The sequence below is a fragment of the Dasypus novemcinctus genome, chromosome 7, assembly GCF_030445035.2.
Source record: "Dasypus novemcinctus isolate mDasNov1 chromosome 7, mDasNov1.1.hap2, whole genome shotgun sequence".
Taxonomy (NCBI): domain Eukaryota; kingdom Metazoa; phylum Chordata; class Mammalia; order Cingulata; family Dasypodidae; genus Dasypus; species Dasypus novemcinctus.
The window spans coordinates 64,288,541-64,312,349 of NC_080679.1; the positions used below are offsets into that span (position 1 = coordinate 64,288,541).

Consider the following 23,809-nt stretch of genomic DNA (forward strand, 5'->3'; position numbering starts at 1 on the left):
TTTCTCTAAAAGAGAGAGTTCACAAAACCTCATGCAGTTTATTTCACTGTTTATTTCACTGTTGAGATCATACTTATTAAAATGTTAATGTATGCAAATACATGAAAAGTAATGATAAATGTATGGTTTTGAACATACAATGTACAAAGAATATGTGGTAACAAGTACCAAAAAAGTTGGGGCACAGGAGGGTATAGTAACTCTGTATGTGTATGCTATTCAAGTTAAATTGGTATCAAATCAAACATGATTGTTATAGATGTGGGAGGTTAAATTTAACTCCCATGGTAACTGCAAAGAAATTATATGAAGAATATCTACAGAAAGAAATGAGATGAGAGTTAAATGATACACCACAAAAATCCAAATAAATATGAAAGTTGGCATTAATGGAAGACTTGAGGGACAAAAATAGGTATAAGACTTCCAAAGACCAAATAGCAAAATGGCAGAAGAAAGTCTTACATTATTAGTCATTACTTTATATGTAAATGGATTAAACTGCTCAGTCAAAAGGCAGAGATTGGCAGAATGGATTTTAAAAAATGACACAATTACTTGTTGCTTACAAAAGACTCACCTTAAATACAAATACACAAGTAGATTGAAAGTGAAAGGATGGGGGAAATATCTATACCAAAGAAAGCAAGGGTATAACTATATTTAAGTCAAAACTGTTCTGGGGGACAAAGGTCACTGAATAATGGTAAAGGAGACAAGAAGACATAGTAATTATAAATACATATGCACTTAATGGCACAGCCCTAAAATATATGAGGTAAATGTTGACAGATTTGAAGGAAGAAATAGGTGGTTCTACATTAATAGTATGCTATCTCAGTATACCACTTTCCATAATAGAAGAACATCTAGACAGAAGATCAATGAGGAAAATACAAAACATGAACAATACTCCAAACCAAATAAACCTAAAAGACATATATAGAATACTTTACCCAACAGCTACACAATACACATCCTTCTCTAGTACACATGGGTCATTTCTAAATTAGAGCATTCGTTTGGTCACAGAACAAGTATTAATAAATACAAAAATATTGAAATCATACAATGTATCTTCTCCAACCAAAATGGAATGAAGCTAGAAATAAAAAACAGGGAGAAATGGAAAATTCACAAATATGTGTAAATTAACTATGCACTCTTAGACAAACAATGGATCAAAGAAGAAATCCCAAGGAAAATTAGGAAACCTCTTGAGGTGAATGAAAATGAAATCACAACATACCAAAACTTATGAAATACTGCAAAAGTAGTGCTGAGATGGATATATGTAGCTATAAATGCCACATTAAAAAAAGAAGAATGTTCTCAAATCAGTCCCAATTTCACAACTGGGGGATGTAGAAAATGAACACAAAGAGAGGAGAAGTAAAGAAATAACAATAATTAGGGCTGAGATAAATGAAATAAAAATTAAAATGACAATTGAGAAAATCAATGAAACCAGAAGTTAGTTCATTAGAAAGATCAATAAAATTCACAAACCTTTAGTTAAACTGACCAGGAAATAATAGAAAGGACACAAATATAACCAAAACCAAAAATGAAAGGGGAAATATTACAACTAACCCCGCAAATATAAAATGAACTATAAGAAGATATTATAAACAACTGTATGCCAATAAATTAGATAATCTAGAGAAATGGACAAGTTCCTAGAAGCACATAAATACCTACTCTGATTCTCAAGAAGAAATAAAAGATCTCAACAGACTAATAACTAGTAATCACTCATCAAAAATCTCCCATCAAGGAAGCAGCTGTGGCTCAATCAGTTGGGCTCCTGTCTACCTTTGTGAAGGCAGGCTCACCCGGGCACTGCGGAGTGCCACCAGCCCACAGGCACCATGGAGAGCCGACTCAGCAAGGTGACACACACGCACACACACACACAAAGGGAGACAAGCAAAAACACAGACGAACACACAGCAAATGGACAGAGAGCAGACAGCAAGCAAGCCACAAGATGGGTGGGGGGACATAAATTAAAAAAATAAATACAGACACAGAAGAACGCTCAGCAAATGGACACAGAAAGCAGACAACAAGGGAAAAAAAGCCACAAGAGGGGAGAATTTAAAAAAAAAAAAAACTCCCACCAAAGAAATGACCAGGACCAGATGATTCACGGGAATTTTACCAAACATTCCAAGAAGAATTAACACCAATCCTGCTCAAATTCTTCCAAAAACCTGAAGAGTGATGACTCTAGCTCATCCTATGAGGCCAACAACATCCTAATACCTAAGCAAAATAAAGATATCACAAGAAAAGAAACTTGGTAACCAACATCATATGAATATAGATGCAAAAATCCTCAGCAAAGTACTAGGAAACTGAATTCAACAGCACTTTAAGACAACTATACACCATGGTCAAGTGGGATTTATCCCAGTTAAGCAAGGGTAGTTCAACATAAGAAAATCAATTAATTTAACATACCACATTAATAGAACAAAGGGGGGGGAACATGATCATTTCAATTAATGTAGACAAAGTCTAGCACCCCTTTCTGATAAAAACAATTGGAAAACTAGGAATAGAAAGAAACTTCCTGAACATGATAAAGAGCTTATATGAAAAACCCACAGCTGACATCATACCCAATGGTGAATGACTGAAAGCTTTCTATCAAAGATCTGAAACAAGACAAGGATGTCTACTTTCACCACTGCTATTTAACATTGTACTGGAAGTTCTTGCCAGAGCACTTAGACAAGAAAAAGAAATAAAAGGCATCCAAATTGGAAAGGAAGAAGTGAAACTTTCCCTATTGCCAGATGACATTGCCCTACACAGAGAAAGTCCTGAAAAATCCACAACAAAAGTAGAAGAGGGAATTAAAAAATTCAGCAAAGTGGTAGGATACAAGATCAACACCCAAAAATCAGTAGTGTTTCTGAGGAGGAAATCAAGAAAAGTAAATTCATTTACAGTAACAACTAAAAGAATCAAATATCTAGGAATAAATTCACCAAGGATATAAAAGACTTTGTGCCAAGAAGACTGCAAAACACTGTTAAAATAAATTAAAGAAGATCTGAAAAATGGAAGGACATTCCATGTTCATGGATTGGCAGACTATATATTGTTAAGATGTCAATTCTACCCAAAGCAATTTACAAATTCAACACAAACCCAATAAAAATTCTAATAAGCTTCTTTGCAGAAATGGAAAAAACAATCATGAAATTTACATAGAGGGAAGTGGATGTGGCTCAAGAATTTGGGTGCCTCCCTACCCACATGGGAGGTCCTGGGTTTGGTTCCTGGTATCTCTTAGAGAAGATGAGCAAGACAGCAAGCTGACTCACTGGGCTGGTGTAGCAAGCTGATGCAACAAGACGACATAACAAGGAGACACAAAGGGGAAACACAGTGAGACAAAACAAAGCAGAGAGCAGAGGTGGCTCAAGCAATTGAGCACCTCTTTCCCACATGGGAGGTTCTGGGTTCAGTTCCTAGTGCCTCCTAAAGAGAAGACAAGCAAACACACAGAGTATATGGGTGGACACAGAATGGACACAGAGCAGACACCAAGCACAAATATTGGGCGGCAAGAGAAATAAAGAAATAAATATTTTCAAAATTTATATTGAAGGGTAAGGGGCTCCAAATAACCAAAACTATCTTGAAAAATAGGAAAACAGTTGAAGGATTTACCCTTCCCAACTTAAAAAGCAACAGTAATCAAAACAGCATGGCACTGCCACAAGGACAGGTATATATCAACGGAATCAAATTGTGAGTTCAGAAATAAATCTTGACATCTATAGGCAATAGATCTTGACAAGGGTACCAAGCCGCTCATTGGGGAAAGAATATTCTCTTTATGCAAAAGAAAGATGTACCCCTCCCTCAAACCATATACAAAAATTAACTCAAAAATGGATCAAAGATTTAAATATAAGAAACAAGTCTATAAAACTCACAGAAGTAAACATAGGGAAGCATCTTCAGGACCTTGGGTTAGGCACTGGTTTCTTAAACTTTACACCAATAGCACAAGCAAAAAAGAAAAAAATATATAAATAAAAAGACAAACTACAGAATGGGAGAAAATATTTGGAAAACACATCCAAAAAGGGTTTAATATGCAGGATATATAAAGAAATCCTTCAACTCAACAACAAAAAAGACAAAAAACTCAATTTAAAAATGTGCAAAAGACTTGAAAAAACATTTCTCCAAGGAGGATATACCAGTGGCCAATAAGCACATGGAAAGATGCTCAACATCATGAGCCATTAGGGAGATACAAATCAAAACCACAATGAGATACCATTTTTAATGCCCACTAGAATTGCTACTATTTTAAAAACATAAAAGAACAAAGGTTGGAGAATATGTGGAGAAATAGGATCACTGGTTCATTGTTAGAGAAAATGTAAAATGATGAACCATTGTGGAAAACATTTCAGCAGATTCTCAGAAAATTAAGTATAGAATTACCATATGACCTGACATTCCCACTTCTGGTATACACTCAAAAGAATTGTAAGCCAGGACTGAAATGGATTTGTACATCAATGTTCTTATTAGCATTATTCACAATTGTCAAAAGATGGAAGCAACCCAAGTGTCCATCAAACCAATGAATGGATAAACAAAATGTGGTATGTATATATATGTATACAATGTTAAATTATTCACCCATAAAAAAGAAATGAATTTCTGATACATGAGACGATATGGATGAACTCTGAAGACATCATATTGAGTGAAATAAGCCACACACAAAAGGACAAATATTATAAGACCTCGCAGACATGATATAATTAAAATAAGCAAATTCATAGTCAGAAACTAGAATGAAGTTACAAAGGGCTGGGATAGAGGCAGGGCATCAGGAATTAATGCTTGACTGTTACAGTTTCTGTTTGGGTTATGGAAAATTTTGGTGATGGTGGTAATGGTAGCATAACATTGTAGATGTAATTAACATCACTGAATTACATATTTGAATATGGTTAAAAGGGGAAATTTTAGATTGTTTATGTTACTAGATTAAAATTTTTTTAAAAATGTAAGACTGTACTAAACAAACTATGCAATTGTAATAATATTGTTTCAGCAATTGTAACAAAGTTACTGCAATGCTAAGTGTTAATAATAGGGAAAACTTCATATGTAAGAAAGGGGTATTTGGGAATGCTGTATTTTATGTATGGTTTTTCTGTAAAACTAAAACTTCTCTAACAAAAAAATTTAAAAATTTTAAAAAGGCAGATCCAGTATTCTGTAGCAAAGACCTAGGCAAAGGCCTGGGCTCTAGCTCTTTGTCTAAATTACACCAGGAGACCAATTTGGACATGTGAGTATGGTGGTGATGAGATTGCAGAGGTCAGCACCCAGATGTGCAGACCCAGCAGAGCAGAAATGTATCAGGGACAGTGGCAGGTGGGCACTGCTACAGGACTCTTCCATGGAGAAACCATCTGAGTGATTCTCATGTGGAGGAGGGTGGACGTTTTAGGGGTAACATGACAGCTGTCATCTTTGGAAAGAGTTAAACACGCAGCCACATTGGAAAATAGGCAAATATGTCAACTAGTTTGCCTCTTCCCAAAAGAATCAGAAAGTCAGATGAAAATCGAAAAGTTCCTAGAGTTCCATTTCCACTCTATCAGTTAAAACACATGGGCTCCTGCTCCTGGCCAAACTGAGCAAGAACTAGATAGACTCACAAAATTCTGTAAGTCTGTACCCCAGCATTCACTCAAACAACTTATCAGTAGTGATTTACAGTAAGGTAGGTGCCCTCAGAGAAGAGGAGAAGGAGTAAGCGGCAGGCCTTGGGATTTGTGACACCCCTTCGTGGAAAACCTAGAAGCCTTGAATGCTGCTCCCCAAGGGGGTTCTTTAAAACAGGTCAGTTCTTCTACTGATAGCAACAATACAAAAACCTGCCCCTTCTTCCCAATTCTTCATGTCCTATGGATGTTGCTTTACCCACATTTATAATTTGCTATTTTCTCTCTGCTCTGGTTTGGGTGTTGAAAGAGCAAAGTCTTTCTTCACCTTTAGCATTAAAAAAAAAGTCAAAATATCACCAGCCATGTTTCCAGTTGTAAATATATACTAGACTTAGAGCAACAACAACAAGCCTTTGAAATTTGTTCCTACTTTGGGTTTTCTTGGTTTTTCTGTTTGTTTGGTTAGGTTTGGGGAGGGCTGGTTTTTTTTTTTGTTTTTTTTTTTTCTTATTTGTTTGAGGAAATAAGACAAACTCAATTATTTATCCTAAATACTGTAATTGGGTTTTCCTTTTATTTACCTTGTTTGCATGTCTTCTCGTTGAGGCCTGATCTATCTGTTGGGGCCCATAGGCCTCCTCACCCACAATCCAGAGTGGCAGAAGTAATATTTTGATTTTTTCATTTGTAAGGAGTAAGTGAGAGAATTGTTTGTTAACAATGATTTAAAATACTCTGATTGTTGTGAGACATTCTTTGAGGTGTTGGCTTCTTGATCTGTTTCTCTTCCATGCTCTGCTAATCTGATGATGCTTCCTGTTGCTTACTTTTGGTTGGTTGAATAAAGCTCTGGTGCTTAGAGCTGGATGTTGTAAGTGGTTCATGTGGCAGGATCTTGTGAGCATTCCTGTGCACTCACTGATTAAAAATGTTGCAGCAATAGGCCCTCCACCCCCCCCCGTATAATCAAATGGTTAAGTCTGTCCCTGCCTAATGTCAGCATTGACCTCCCAAAGTTTTAAAAATAAAGAATACTTTATTTGAGGGGGGGAAAGAAAGTTCACTGCAGCTTTCTTCATAATAGTTAAACACTACAAATACACATCAACAGTAGAATAGATAAATAAATTGTGATATATTCATACAATGAAATTTTTAAAAGCTGCATAGCAGCAGTATATTACTGCTATTGCTGTGTGCAATAATATCAAAAACCTTAGAGACATAATGATGAGTGAAAAAAAGCTAGACACAAAAGAGTACATTCCTGAGATTTCTTTTTATGAAGTTCAAACCTAATCTATGGTAATGAGAATATTTGCTACCTCTGGGAGAGGCTGGAGGGTATTGAGAAGTAGACCTTCTAAGCTTCTGAAAATAAACTATGTCTTGATTTGGATAGTGGTTACATGGGGCTTTAGATGTAGAACTATTTACCAAAAGGCGCACTTATGATATATGCATTGTATTCTATGTTGTTGTTTTGGTTTTCTTTCACTGCCGTAATAAAATACCACAAATTTAGCAGTTTAAAACAATGCGTTTATTATCTCACAGATGTCCAGCATGGAGTGAGTTACTATATGGTTCATCAGGAAACAGGGGCCCAGGCAAAACAGAAACATTGAGCAAATGAATGACCACTTTGTTACTTACACAGTACAAAGGGTCCAAAAGAGCAGGGGAAGAGATCCCATTGGGGCGGGTCTGGGAGGACATCTGTGTGAGTCTGGGGTTGGTGGATGGCAGCTCTACATGCCTCACTTGGAGATGCAGAGGAGAGACAAATCTGTGCTGCTGTGGGCAGGGTACTTACTCATCCCCAGGAGGAAGGGGCTTGCCACTGAGAGTTCTTGTCCTGATAAGCTACTGGAACTGCTTGTTCCAGGTTTCTGGGTTTAAGGTATGGTCAGACCTTTCAATAGATCTAACACGTCCACCAGGCTGTGAAATGGAAACAGACAAAAACATCTGCACAAAATAAAAAAGGGGGCAGGGGTAGGTGAGTGCTGGAAGATGGTTAGAAGGTGAGTCCCTGACTTCCCCAGCATCCAGGTTGCCTTAACTGGTTTCTATGCTCTGGTTCTCACAAGTAAAAATCAAGGTGTTGGCCATCTGGGCTGTTATCCAGAGGTTCAGGAAATAATTCACTTCCAAGTGCATTGAGGTTGTTGGCAGCATCCAGTACCTTGTGGGTGGAGGAGCGAGGTGCTTGTCTTCTTGCTGGTTGTCAGCTGGGGGCCACTTTTAGTTCCTAAAGCCTCTCTCTAGTTGTTGCATGACAGAGCCAGTAACAGTTCAGCCAAACCCTTCTCCCACTTGGACTCTCTCCAACTTCCCCTTTGCCGCATCACCTGTCTTCTTCTGCCACATCTCTCTGACCAACTCTTCTGTCTTCCTCTTCTATTTAGTTTAAAGGCTAATTACTTTGTAATTACTTTTTTTGCAATTACTTTGGGCCCACCCTGATAATCCAGGAAAATCTCCCTGTTTTAAGGTCCATAACCTTACTTACATCAGCAGAGCCTTTATGTCATGTAATATAACACATTCACAGCACCCAGGAATTACGGCATAGATATATTGGGGGGAGAAGGGGGAAGCAGTACTTGATCTACCACAGTTATCCCCAATTTTTTAAATATATTAACATGCATGGGAAGCTGATGTGACTCAAGCAATTGGGCTCCCATCTACTATATAGGAGGTCCAGGGTTGGATACCCAGGACCTCCTGGTAAAGGCAAGCTCGCCCATGCGGAGTGCTGCCCAGTGCTGAGAGCTGATGCAGCAAGATGATGCAACAAAAAGAGACACAGAGGAGAAACAATAAGAGACTTAGCAGACCAGGGAGCTGAGGTGGCACAAGAGAATGATCTCTCTCCCACTCTTGAAGGCCCCAGGATTGGTTTCTGGAACTGCCTAATGAGAATACAAACAGACATAGAAGAACACACAGCAAATGGACACAGAGAGCAATTAATGGAGGGAGGGGGGAGAAATAAATAAATAAATCTTTTAAAAAAAAAAAGAGAGGTCCCTTTACCAAGGAAACTAGGACTTGGATGTGCAGTTTACCCTTAACCTACACTTCTACCACATTTGGTCTTATTCTAATTTTGTCCATAATTCGCTTCACTTTTATGGTTTTAAGAAAGTAGAAAATTCACAGCCCACTCTACCGTATTTAATCTGTATCTTCATATATATTACTGTCTTAAATTTTAAACAAATACCATGAACTGGATTGGCTTAACAACAGGAATTTATTGGCTCATGATTTCAGAGGCTAGAAGACTTGCTTCCACTCAGGTTGGCCAGCAATCTTTGGGGTTCCTTGGTTTTTCTGTCACATGGCCATGCACATGTGAGGTCTTTACCTTTCTCTTTTAGGTCCAGCTGACTTCCAGCTTCTGGCTCCTAACAACATCTTCAAAGTTCCTATTTACAAATGAGTTCACACCCAAAGGACCAGGAGTTGGGAACCTCATCATGTATTTTGTAGGGGACATAATTCAATCCCCACCACTGACCAAGACCTATGGTCTTAAATCCACTAAGTTATTACATTGCAACACTAATATGGCATTTAAAAGTAATATCTGCTGGGAAGCAGACTTTGCCCAGTGGTTAGGGCATCCATCTACCACATGGGAGGTCCACAGTTCAAACCCTGGGCCTTGTTGACCCATGTGGAGCTGGCCCACATGCAGTGCTGATGCATGCAAGGAGTGCTGTGCCACGCAGGGGTGTCCTCAGGTAGGAGAGCCCCACACGCAAGGAGTGCGCCCCGTAAGGAGAGCCGCCCAGCGCGAAAGGAAGTTCAGCCTGCCCAGGAATGGCACTGCACACACGGAGAGCTGACGCAACAAGATGACGCAACAAAAAGAGACACAGATTCCTGTGCCACTGACAACAACAGAAGCAGACAAAGAAGAACATGCAGCAAATAGATACAGAGAACAGACAACTGGGTTGGGGGGAAAGGGGAGAGAAATTTTTTTGAAAAAGTATATCTACTAGGAAGCGGATGTGGCTCAAGCAGTTGGGCACCCATCTACCACACAGGAGGTCCTAGGTTTAGTTCCCCATGCCTCCTAAAGAAGACGAGCAAGAGAGCAGGCTGGCACAGTGAGCTGACGCAACAAGATGATGCAACGAGGAGACACAATGAAGAATCACAAGGAAACACAACAAGAGACACAACAAGCCAGCAGAGGATGTGGCTTAAGCAATTGGATGACTCCCTCCAAAATGGGAGGTCCCATGTTCACTCACTTCCCAGTGCCTCCTAAAAAGAAAATGAGCAGAACAGAGAACACACAACAAACAGAAACAGAGAGCAGACAGCAAGCATGAACAATGAGGGGGGTAATAAATAAATAAATAAAATAAATCTTAAAATATATATATATATCTGCTATATAAAGCTACATTATTTTATATTTACAAATTCCTCCAAGTACATTTTATATGCTTATAACTTAATGTTATTGACTTACTGCATTACATTTCCCTTATAATCAATTCTATTGGTTAGAAAACACACCTCTTTACACAATAACAACAATATTTCACCATATTTCACTGTGGTTAAATAAAAACTTTTCATACAGTTTAGGATCCCACAGCTTTATTGAACTATTCAAGAACTGGGCAGCACCGCATTCAGAAAGTAGAAAGGGTGGAAAAGGGAAGCTCATATTGGGCGAATGCTGAAGCAAGTGAGGAAATGTTCCCATTGGCTAACATTAAGTTTCCATTTTACATATGGAAGTGTTACAAAGTGGGAAGTAGATATATATTGATTAGTATGATACACTTATTCATTCTGATGAGCTCTCTCTACAGGACTGAAACTTGTTTCCTCATCAGGTGCTGCTTATCAGGAATCCTGATGATCTGGAAAATCCCTGCATGTCAATTGTTTCTGTCCTCTGGAAAAGCCTTGTCTGAAAGGGGTCTTGCCCCAACAATGCCCAATGCAGTTGGCCAGTTTATTTTACTTAACTATTACCTGAACACTAGGTCAAACATAGGTACACAACTATGCTTTCAAAGAGCAAACATGTTTAACAAGGTATTTGCAAAACAGGTTTACTCATCTAATTGAATTCAAAACTTAACCTTACATGCAGTTAACGTTGGGGTTTAAGATATAGTTAGGGGATTTGAATCTCTGGACTGATAATGTGATAGCCAGGTCCTGAGCCTCAACAGACTCCAGCACCTACAATCTGATTTATTGGACTTACCACACTCAGCTAAGATGGAGTTGAAGAAGGACAATCACCACACCATGGAGCCTAGAGTGATTACAACTGAAAATGGGAGGATGGCAGCCAGCATCCATGTGGAATCTGAGCCTCCTCTTGACATAGAGGTGCAATGGACACAACCAATCCAATGTCCACATAGAAGAGGTGGCATTGGATTGGGAAAAGTGGACATGGTGGACGATGGGTATGGGGAAGGGCAGGAAGAGATGAGAGGTGGGGGCGTATTTGGGACGTGGAGCTGCCCTGGATGGCGCCTCGGGGGTGATCACCGGACATCGTGGATCCTCACAGGGCCCACTGGATGGAATAGAGGAGAGTATGGGCCATGATGTGGACCATTGTCTATGAGGTGCAGAGGTGCCCAAAGATGTACTTACCAAATCCAATGGATGTGTCATGATGATGGGAACGAGTGTTGTTGGGGGGGGAGAGGGGGGGTGGGGGGGTGGGGTTGAATGGGACCTCACATATATATTTTTAATGTAATATTATTACAAAGTCAAAAAAAAAAAAAAAAAACTTAACCTTACAACTATATTTTACCTGATAGACATTCACAGAGGGAAAAACAAAACAAAACTACCCAAACTACTTGGTAATTCGTGCAGTTGTGCTGTCAAAATCTGGTATACTTTCAATTTCCAAAGCACGTATATTCTTGTGCTGTTTTCCACATAATCCAGTGTTGAATAAAGGCATCAGTAATTTTGACTTGATTGCACTGTAATTATTCAAATATCTTTAATTTTATGCTCTCGTCTAATTTCCATATTCGTTGTCATTAAAAATGATTATTATAGATAATGTACCTAAAGTACTTCCATTAATTAGAAAATGCAATTCTTAAACAATAATAATCATAACAAAAACAACTCAATATAAAGACTAGTATGTCAATGTATCTACTTATTATCAACATTAATCATAGTGAATGCAATGATCTCCGTACTTAGAGTCATCTGTCCAAATTGACATGATCATTCCATAGTAGATACAGTCACAGCTTGACCAGTGACCAGTTCAGTTCACTAAGTCGTCCTTCCTGGCACTTTGCCCGTCCAGGTCAACAACTCAAGAACACCCACTTCTGCTGAAGCAGGGATCTGTTGCATTGCCGCTGCTCAGCAGGGCCCTGCACCTCTTATCAATTAAGGAGGAGCTGCAACATTTCCTCCCCTCTGCAGGAAACAGTGTCTCTAGCTGGGAGTAAGCAGCAGGGATTCCAGCAGTTCTGCCAGATAAGAAAAGAATTCAGGGTCAAGGAAAAAAGGGAGGCAAGAGAGGAGACAGAAATACAAATAAGGAATTAGAGACTGCATTTATCACAAACTACTTAAAATATATCACTGGAGGATCCAGCAGGAAGTATCTATGGAGGTTGGAGAATCTTTGACTATTTAACCATACATACACACACACAAACACTTCAGAAAAATATTGCCCTTTATAGGAAAAGAAACTTAACATAGGAGGTAATGTAAAAAATCTTTAAATGCTAAAAATTTTGTTAACCTTGATTTTTACTATAAGGTCATTTTTTTTCTCTGAGTGCAAAAGCAGCCAAACCTGAACCACGAATCTATGACTATAAAATTAGAATACATCTAGCTAAAGATTATCCAATTGCTTTTGTTCACTGCTACTTGTATTTCTGGATAATTTAACAATTGGATTAAATCATTAGCAAGTTTTCAAAAGCTTGGAGAACATTGTGACAGTATATAAGCCTTAGGAAAGTAGAAATATAGTAACACCTGTCTTTTAAAGTGAAGAAAATGCCACAAAAAATGATTAGATGGTCCTGCCAGAAGTTTAAGATTGTCAGTCCACCAATTTATTAAACAATTTCTAATTATCCCATTCCTCATGACAAAGATAGGCAGATTTCTTTTTCTAAAAGAAAATTAACATTTTATATTTCTTAAAAAGGAAAAAAAAAAATTGTTAGGTAGAAACCCACCTAGAAAGCTAAGTGATATGTGGAATGACAGGTTGAAATTCAACAAATTGTGCCAAAGCTATGATTCCCAGCTCTGCCGCTGATTAAAGATAATGCTACTACTAGCTTGGGCTAAATGAAAATAGTATGGTATAAACTTTGAGTTTTGTAGAAAAAAGCAATTTCAGATCCAGCTAGGAAGAATACAATTTTATATATTTAAAGGGAGGGTATATAACCAGTGTTTCTCACAAGTAAATTAGAGAAGAAGAATTAAAAAACAATTTCTAACTGATCTTTACTTTCACTGGTCAAACATAAATATGCAATTCCACCTGTCAGTGGAATCTGAGTCAGCCCTGTCATCTTGAAAACAGTGGTCATTACATGGTCTTCTACAACCCACTAGAACCCCCAGATATTGAATAGTCAACACGGTAACCTGATAATCCATATATCATGGGGCAGGGCAGGGGGTGGGGGGTAGAGATCTACAGCTATGAGACAATCCACAGAGATGTCAGGAAATCTTAGAGACCTTAACCACCCCATCAGGGATGGAGGATTTCCTGTTAGGAACACCTGCTCCCCTCTCCCTATCACTACTAAAAAGAAAAATCAAATAAAAGACAGAGTGGTACAAAAGTTAAAAAAAAAAAAAAAGGAAGAACAAAAAGCCTTCAAGCTTATAATAGAGGAGGTTTTCTTCACTTGGTTAATAAAAAAGAACACCTTGCCAAGTTTCTATTGTTCATTTTATCATTTAATTTCACACAAAGCAGGCCTTAACTTTGCATGGATTCCATAATTTCTAGCCTACAGTTGAATAAATAGGACTCCCCGCCAAACATCAGCCCAGAAAAGTCTGATTTGCCTGTGTGTCAGCATGAACACAGCTAAAGGTTAATATTTAATCTGGCCTCTTCTCTGATTCCTAAAATCATGCGGATAAGATAAAGTTACTTTGAAATTGCTGAAAGTAACATTTCATTCACCATGAAACAGAAATTATGTTGGAAAAAGAGGAAATGAGGAAGGCATGCAGAATCTGTGGAGAATCTGTACTAGCAACATATTAAACAGGCCAACTCATTTGAGAGTACAAAGAATATACTTTAATCTTTTAGTGGAATAAGCCCTTCAGAGATTTTACTTCCTGGGCGCGTCTGTTGAGCTACAGAGAAACAACCAAGAAACAGGAAAGCTAGAAAAGAGACAAGGAGAAAGTCAGGAATAAAGGGGAGATGTCTGCGTTAATTTCAATTTAAAATATTTGATTTGCTGTAAGAGTATGTTTTCTCTTCCTTGTACATATTTATTATACTATATATTACTTACGTGTCCAGAATCAGTTCTGTTAACTTTCCCAGGGTTTTCTTATGGTGAGAGCTTTCCTAGCCAAAATAAAACCCACACACAAAAAAACAAAAAACAAACACTCCTCCCTCCTTTTCTGAAAGGTTTCAAATGCTTGATTGCCCATTCTTACATGTGGTAACACAATTATACAGCATTTAAATCTATCCCCAACAATTCTATGTATTGGGATCAATGAATGGTCTCTTTAATTGTAAATTATTCCCATGTTTCTTCTTAAAATATTACCAATACAAACTGGAAACTCAAGATGCTTAGGCAACTACATTTTACAACCCAAAATGATGAGTCATGCATGAAAAAGCATTCATTTTGGTTTTTGACATTTTAAGTAATTCTGAGAAACCACAACCAAATGAACCCTCAAAACAGGAAAGCAGACAGGTCAAAGCATGCAGACAGTATTTTTTTTTAATTAGAGCATCTGTAGGTTTTTTAAAAATCATGCAGAAAGTATAGATTCCTACATACTCATCTCACACACACATACAGTTTTCCCTCTTATTAACATTTTGCATTAGTGTGGTACCTTTGTTACATTTGATGAAGCTGTATTATTATAATTATTATATTTACTATAGTCCATAGTTTGCATTAAGGCTCATTCTTTGTATTATACAGTTCTATGGTGTTGGGTTTGTTTTTTTTAAATTTTGTTCTAGTAACATATACAACCTAAAATTTCTTATTCTACCCACTTTCATTTATAAAATTCAGTAGTGTTAATTACATTCCCAATGTTGTGCCACCATCACCACCATCCATTACCAAAACTTTTCTACCATTCCAAACAGAAACTGCATACCAGTAAGTGTTGACTCCCCATTCCCTACCCCCACCTGGCCCCTGATAACCTGTATCCCAGCTTCTGGCTCTATGAATTTACATATTCTAATTATTTCATGTACATAAAATTAAACAATTCTTTAATTACATGGCTACTCTAAAAAATGTTGGGATAAATGCATTTTTAACCAATATTTTTTCAATTCCCTTCAAAACATTCAAATATGAGTATGGGTCTGAGGAAAAATATTCTCAATTACTATTCTAATGTTGGTGCTTTATAGTCTCCAGGCCTTTGAAAACCCCATAGTATTTTACTATCTCAGAAAGCTTCCAAGTGTCACCTTAGATTTACATTTTCTAGAATATTTCCTGTCTCTTCTTCTGAGTTGTTATGAAATACTTGTCTTTAGCCTGTTAATTTTAAGGTTAATTAGAGATCACATCTTTCTGCAGGTCTGGGAAAATGTACGCATGTAACCAGGGCAACTAGCACACAGACTGTTGTATGTACTATATAGCTTCTTGAAGCTGTGGGGGAAATAGAGAATTCAACCAAACACTCAGCTTTCACAGCTCTAATCTCAGTACAGACCAAATTGATCTATAGAGTACAAGATATAAAAGGAAAACTCCAATAAATTAAAGCTATGATTACCATAGTTTTGTTGTTTTATTTTTTCTTTTTTTATTACCATATTTTAAATACAGTGAAGTTTTAAAATATTAGCCATAGCCTTGCAGTGATGGTATAATAACTTGTACTTCTTCATTTATAAGTGTATGTGATCCTTAAGGGCAGACACCAGTGTTCTAACCAAGTTTTGTATCCCCAAGTTCCCGCCAAAGTTAGGCACACAGTAAGTACTCAACAAATACTTGCTCTAGCACATATACAAAGGAAGTCTTCTAATTAAGGCTCATCTCTAGTAGAATGTACATGGAATGAGAAGTTAGAGAAAAGTATTAGGTACGGGTGGTAACCACAAGTTGAAGAGACAGATTACTCAGCTCACAGTTAATTTCCCAGAGGATGTTTTTGAGCTAAGAGCCCCATATCCCCTTCTTCCCATCCCCCCAACCTGCAATCTCAAGGAAATTAACATCATCTCCATGGCCAACTCTGCATTTAGTTAAAGGGTAAGTCTATGACACAAATCAGAGACCATCCCAAGATCTTTTTGAACTGGAAAAGAGGGAAAGAGCTTTTTCTGACTTTCACCTCTTTGCAGTGGAAGAGAATGAAATCGACAAGTATTGAGAAACAAAGACAAATTTGAAAGAGAAAGTTGGTGACATAGCTTCTGGTTCTGGTCATCTCATTATACCCCTGCCTTCCTGGTTTTATGAGCCAATAAATGTGAATTATGGCCTAGTTCATTCAAATTGAGTTTCTGTCATGGACTTTAAAGATTTCTACCTTATGAAAAGACTAGCCTCCCTTACAGAAATGCATGGGTATCAACTGAGTCTTTCCAAGGAGAAGTGCTCATCCCAGGAGAGGGGTTTGGGGGGGAGGAAAGGGATTGTTTGGAAAGATCATCTGCTGTTGCTTGACTGGAATTTTTTGATAATAAAAGCCCACTGCAAGAAGAGATTGTTAATACACTTATTACCCACAACTACCCCCTCCCCCAAAAAAAGGGATAAGAATAATTTCCTCTTCAGAAACTTTGGCCTCAAACAAATGAGGCATCTGAATCAGCTGAGAAAGTCACCTTGAAATTCTGTCACTTTCCTGGGGAAAAACAGGAGGCCATGGAGCAGGCTAGTATCTCTGCAGACTAAGTTAGCCCAAATATCAGCCTTATACCTTCATTAACAGTTATTCTCCCAAACTAAGGGCTTAATAGTTAATGATATCCTCAAGGCCTACTCAGATGAGATCTTGGTTCTATCCTTCTTCTCTTTCAGCAGTTCTTCAACAAATAGTACTCCCCACCCTGCCCCCCAGGTTGACTCCTCCTTTACTCCCTCCATCCTGGCTCTCCTCCACAGTCCATTATTCTTTTCCCGGAACTAATACCCTCGACAACTGTCTGCACCTCCATTTTGCCCCACCTCTCCTCTGGAAACTATGCTGTATTCCATCTAACTTTGATAATGTTAATTTTGCAGCATTGATATATTAAAAAACAACCTTAAAGTTTAGATCAAAAAGAGGTGGTATTTTTCCTTTTCCAGAAGGATAGCTGGAATACAATTTATATATATATTAATTATATTATTATAACAAGTACCATTTACTAAAGGCAAAACACTGTAGACATACACCTGTAGTGTTTCTCTCTAGTCCTCACAGCAGCTCTGGGAGATTTAAAGGTTCACTGGGAGATTAAGATTTAAGACCCACAGGTAAGGAAATCAGGAGTTAGGAGATAAAATAATTCAACAGCTATTTTATCCAAGTGTCTGTCAGGTTCCTGGCTATCTTCTTGGCAGATGATATTTAATTACTTCATATAATTGCTACAAACTAGGTACACTGACCCCATCTTATAAACAACGGAACCGGGACTTGGAGCGGTCTAACAGCTATTAATTTGTGGGGCCAGGATTAAGGTTGCAGTCTTTCTTACTCCCAAGCCCTCATCCTTTCCACTGCACCAAGCCACTACTCAATGAACTAAAAGTTCCCTTCATAAGTGTAGCATGATAGAGGTCTACACGTCAAGCTTTTCACTTCCAATCTTTCTTATGGTCCATAATAGTATATTTTCATATACAACAAAAAAAGAGCCTTTATTTTAAAAAATTAAGTCTCATGTGGGCTTTTATTTGAAAAGGAAGCTTTTGTAGAGATAAGAATGGGTGGAGGTGGACTTGGCCCAGTGGTTAGGGTGTCTGTCTACCACATGGGAGGTCCACAGTTCAAACGCCGGGCCCCCTTGACCCGTGTGGAGCTGGCCCATGCGCAGTGCTGATGCGCGCAAGGAGTGCCCTGCCACACAGGGGTGTCCCCCGCGTAGGGGAGCCCCACATGCAAGGAGTGCGCCCCCTAAGGAGAGCCACCCAGCGCAAAAGAAAGTCCAGCCTGCCCAGGAATGGCGCCGCACACACGGAGAGCTGACACAACAAGATGACGCAACAAAAAGAAACACAGATTCCTGTGCCGCTGACAACAACAGAAGCGGACAAAGAAGACGCAGCAAATAGACACAGAGAACAGACAACTGGGGTGGGGGGAGGGGAGAGAAATAAATCTTTAAAAAAAAAAAAAAGAATGGGCAAGACATACAAATATTTTTAATTTCAGAGGTATGACTAAGTTATTAGGTTGTGTTACAATAAAATATATGTTTTTCACATTTTAAAATATCTAAAATTGGTATGGCACTTATAATCTAATTTCAAATTTGCCTAGGATTACTCAGATAAAAAAGTTAAAGAGTCCCAATATGCATCTCAAGCCATGCAGGAATATATCTGTTCTCTGATTATCATTCTCAATAAGTTGTTTTTCTTTTAGTAATAATTCAACAGGTTTAATTTTAACTTAAATTTGGATCTCTATTTGTTGCTACATCCCTAATGTATAACAACAATGATTCATATTTAATCACATTTAGTCTTTAAATGTGGAAGATAGTCACACACCAGGACAACAATTAAAGAAGTAAATATTTCTAAATCTTTTAGAATATATCATCGAATGTTCAAAGGCACCAGGATGGAGAAGTCCAAAACAATTCAGAACAATCTTCACATTGTAAACATGAAAAAGGGCTTAGTTTCACACCTTAATGGTGATACTTTAAAAAATAGTAATAAAAGGTCTTGGTTGATTAAAAAATTAATCGAAGAAGAGGAATATCAAAACATCAATCTTTGCCTTCTGATATTCTGCAGAAATATTCATAATTTCTCCCTCTTCTTTGTGATATTTATGGATTTTATTTTTTCCTTTTTTTTTCTGTTCCCTTTCTCCTATTCTTTTATGTAAGGCATATTGGTTCTTATTTTACGATTTAGTCCATATGTTACAGAATATCAAGACAGGATCATGATGAAACTAGAGGAGAAATGGGCATAAGCTAAAGGCACTGGACATGGAACTGGATATAAAGATAGAAGAGATTTTTATGTAATCTTGCTTTTGGAGAGAAGATATGCCAGGTTTTATTTGTGTAAGAGTTTGCTGCATTAAGTTAGGTGGGAGTATTTGTTTGTTGCTATTGTTGATCTCGTTCGGAAATTTAGAAAAAAAGAAAAAGGTATGTTGATATTGACAGCCAAGGGGAAATTATGGTGGGAATTTTTCATGTTTTTGAGTCACTGGTATTTTTTAAAGCTCTTATCTTTAGAGAATTTCCCCTATTCTTAGTCCATGTCAGGAATTCATTTGCCCAGTTTCCCCTGCAGCCAGGGTACAACAGGCATATGACTTGGCTATGTCACTCAGAATCCCCCTTTGCTTTTAATGCAATGTGAGGAAGCAAACATCTCACAGGCTTTGTTCCAGTAAGGAGGAGAGGAGACCTATCGTCTCTGAAGTAGCACTGACAGAGTTGCAAAGGTACACTTTGCAGTATCAGTGTCTGTTGTTAGCTGTGGGGTCTCTAAGAGAGCAGCCCTACAGTATGATGTGGGCATTGTTCCCGACTACGTAGCCTCCAAGTCTGATTCTCTCTCTCTCCAAGATATTCTGTGAGCTACCTTGTACCTTCAATAAATTAGCTTTCTGCTTAAATTAACTTCATGCCTTATCCTGGGCTCCCAAGAATTCAGACCCTGAGGCAAAAACTGGTGTGCTACTTAATTTATTTTTTGTGCCCATATGAAGTACAATTGCAACTTTTTAATTTATTAAAAGAGAGATTAAAAGGAAATGTTAGCAGTGTTTTTTAATGCGTAGTAGAGCTGTAGTAATATTTTTCCTAGTTTCTCCTCAATACTCTTCAAATTATTCAACATTTTTGGCAATAAATATGTATTTATTTTATAGTCATGTATATATATACATATTATATATATGGTTTTTTTTTACGTTAAAAAAATGGGGGAAACCAAGTCCCTGAGATCTGCAAGAAGGGAAAAAGCAAAATATAGCCATCCTGGGATGAGAACTCAATCTTGGGAATTAAAAGCAGAAAGTCACATGCAATTTCGCAGCATTCAGCTGAATAAATTAAGGATTAAGAAAATAGAAGGATGGATGGATGGATGGATGATATGGAATGAGTGGGTGGTGCACAGTGGATCAATATTACAATAGTGAATGTTTTTGGTCAAAAACTTAATTAACAGGACAGAAATCCCCTTTCCATTGAACTCCCTCTCTTGTCCTCTACAAATGAGGTGTTCTGGACTCCTCATCACTTGCAGCCCAAAGAAAGTTCCCATCTCTCTCAGGCTTGTTCTCCACCCTGTGCTGACACCACAGGCATGCACACACACAGCCATCACCCAAGTAATAGCTCCCATCCTGCAGATGCTAGATTATTATTCCTAGGACTGAAATTCCCTTAATCAGGGATCAAGTTTACAGTGACTTGTAGAGCTTTCCTTGAATGCCAGAAGCTAACAAAAAGAAAAAAGAAAGAGAAATAATAATACCTTTTGGGAAATGGATTTGGCCCAACAGATAGGGTGTCCGCCTACCACATGGGAGGTCCAAGGTTCAAACCCCGGGCCTCCTTGACCCGTTTGATGAGCTCGCCCATGCACAGCGCTGATGTGCGCAAGGAGTGCTGTGCCACGCAGGGGTGTCCCCCGCGTAGGGAAGCCCCACGCACAAGGAGTGCACCCCATAAGGAGAGCCGCCCAGCGTGAAGAGTGCAGCCTGCCCAGGAATGGTGCCGCACACACGGAGAGCTGACGCAACAAAAAGAGACATGGATTCTGGGTGCTGCTGACAAGGATACAAGCAGACACAGAACACACAGTGAATGGACACAGAGAGCAGACAACTAGTGGGACAGGGAAGGGGAGAGAAATAAATAAAAAATAAATCTTTTAAAAATATTAAAAATGAAAACATTCTAAATAAATAAATAAATAAAACCTTTCCCGTTCTTTGCAGGTTGACCTGTGCAGGAGCTCTCCTTCAGGGCTTATTCATACAATGATTTTAGAGACTAGCTCCAAACCAAAGTATAGGGGCCTGAGGGTTGCTCTGTAACATGTGGAATGCCACCAGGGTGCTGCCCTGGAGGCAAGGGCAATTCAGCACAAAGCCTGTGAGGGTTAGGGAGGGGCCGGCCAGAGTGCCACAAGGTCCTAAACTTTTTTTTCTTGGCAAAATGTTAGCATTTATTATATTTGTAAGGTAGGTAACTAGGTGTTCTCTGTATATTGCTATGTATTTGGGATGTTTCACAATAAAACATTATTACAGGAAAAAAGCAAATAAATTCTCTAGATTAATTGCAATAGTGAACATTATCCTTGGTCAGGTTCTGTTACATTTCCCACTACGACTCCCAGGGATACTCACCATTCCCTCCACGAACAACAATCCTTTCGTGCGTCTTACAAGCCTTGCCACCACTAGAGTTGACTCTTTGGGTATGAAGGCAAGGCAGGAGAGAAAATGAGACAGGGAAAGAATAGAAAGAGGCAGTGAGGGAAGGTGCCAGGAGAGGACATGGGAGGAAGTCGATGACTAATCAGCATGAGCTTTCCCAGAGCCTGCCTGCCTTTGAAACTTTGGCTCTGCCACTCACTACACAGGTGGCCTTGAGCAAGTTACTTGGCCCCCATGTTTCATCTTACGGGAAATGTGAATTAAAAGAGTACTTATGTGAAGAGGGTTGTGTTGTGGCAAGGAGTCAATGACATTACACATACAAAAAGTACTTCAAATAGTGTTTGTGCATAGTAAACTCAGAATAAAAGCTGGTTACTATTATTATCTTTATCTTTGTATTCTCAGTGTGAGCAGAGTTTTCAGTATAATAAACCTATGATCAAATAAGCAAAAAAAAAAACTTTCTTTGCTTTTCTGAATCTTATCTCCTGATGATTAACTGCAGCTCCTGGTTGAACTTACAGGTTTAAATACAATACTAGATTCTGACATACAAAAAGGTCACATTCAGTAAGACTGAACACAGGTAGAGGGAGGTACACCTCAGTAAAGAGAATCCACTGGATAATCTCATCTAGCGATTCAGCTTCAATCTTCTGCATTGAAGGGATAATCCTCCAAATGAGAGAATCTGAAAGTTCTCAGCAATGTGTTGAGGTGTTAGAGACTTGGGGATCATGACCACATTCCTCTGGATATGAAACTGGACCAGAATCTGAGTTGTGTACTTTTTTGTGTTTTGCAGCAATTGCCTTAATCTTAGGATCAGCCAGTAGTGAAGGGTCCCCCAGCTTGGCTCATGGTCTATCTGGAGAACCCAGGGAGCTATAGACAGTGAGTATAATACCCTTGGAGTGTTAGTACTGGATCAGTTTCTCCTGTGTGAGGAATGGATGACACTCAATCTGGTTAGTCACTAGTTTTTGTTTCAGCCCAGGTTTGTTCGAGAGCCTTTTGATCTGGAAGTGGATGAAGTTGGAAATCTAATGGCTTTCACCTGCCCCTCATCCACCAGTTCCTCCACGGCCTCCCAGGCACCCAAGAATGTTGTTTTACTGGTGAGAATATTGCCTTTATCTTCTTTGGGGTACCAGTCCTTCCCATGCTGTAATCCTTCTGGAAAGTGAATTAGATAGATGCCCAGATAGTACAGTTTCAGATCCTTGAGGGTCTTATGGCAGGCTTCCTTTAGAAGATATCTCTCAAAGAAAGTGGGCCATAACTTGCTAATGATGAAGAGGTCCTCCTGCTTAACAACCTTCTCCTGGATATTCACTTGGATGACTTCCCCAACCTCGCACTCATTCTTGTAGGCATAGCTGTCGATGTGGTGGTATCCTATGTCAATCACTACCTTCACAGCCTCTTTGGCTTTGCCTGGGGGAGACTTCCAGGTGGTAAGTCCCACAATGGGCATCTTGGCTTTAGTACTGAATTCCATGAAAGTGACCACGGTTGGTGCAGAAACATTTCTGAGTGTAGCAGCTTGATATTATTGATGAATTCCAAAAAAGAAATATTGAATTACATTTGTAAACTGATCTTTTCCTCTGGGCATATTAGATTATATTGAATTCACAGGTTTACTTGATTAAGTAATTATGTAAACCTCTTGTGCCAATAGGGCATTGAGTCTCCTCCCTTTGGTGGGGGGGGGGGCTCACAGATAAAAGGCATGGTAAAGGACAGAGTTAGAGGTTTTTAATGTTGGAGTTTTGATGTTGGAGTTTGATGCTGAAGCTGGAGCCCCAGGGAGGGAGACAGAGCCGAGCATCTAATAGTCCACAGCTGACCTTGTGGAGAGAGGCAAAGTCTAGAGAGCCTCATAGTCTACAGCTGACCTTGCGGCAAAAACAGAGGAGCTCAGCCCAGAGGAACCCAGGAAGCCTGAACCCTTGCAGATGTGGGCAGCCATCTCGCTCCAACATGTGAACTTAGACTTTGGTGGGGAAAGTAACTTATACTTTATGACCTGGTATCTGTAAGCTCCTACCCCAAATAAATACCCTTTATAAAAACCAACCAATTTCTGGTAGTTTGCATCAGCACCCCTTTGGCTAATACACTGAGTGAGCAGCGAGGTGACTTGTGCCTTGCTTAACAAACCCTGGAACAGACATCTGGTCCTACCATTTTTTTTCACGCCCCTCTCCACCACCACCCATGAGATGGCTCCCTCA

The 23,809-nt window shown here is 38.8% G+C and overlaps 2 pseudogenes; one reads left to right on the plus strand and one right to left on the minus strand.

Annotated features, from left to right (window-relative positions):
• The first annotated feature begins 1,871 nt into the window (after positions 1 to 1,871).
• LOC101439182 (protein ILRUN-like) lies at positions 1,872 to 5,809 on the plus strand (annotated as a pseudogene).
• Positions 5,810 to 22,203: 16,394 nt separating this feature from the next.
• LOC101438753 (aldose reductase-related protein 2 pseudogene) lies at positions 22,204 to 23,544 on the minus strand (annotated as a pseudogene).
• Between the last annotated feature and the right edge of the window lie 265 nt (positions 23,545 to 23,809).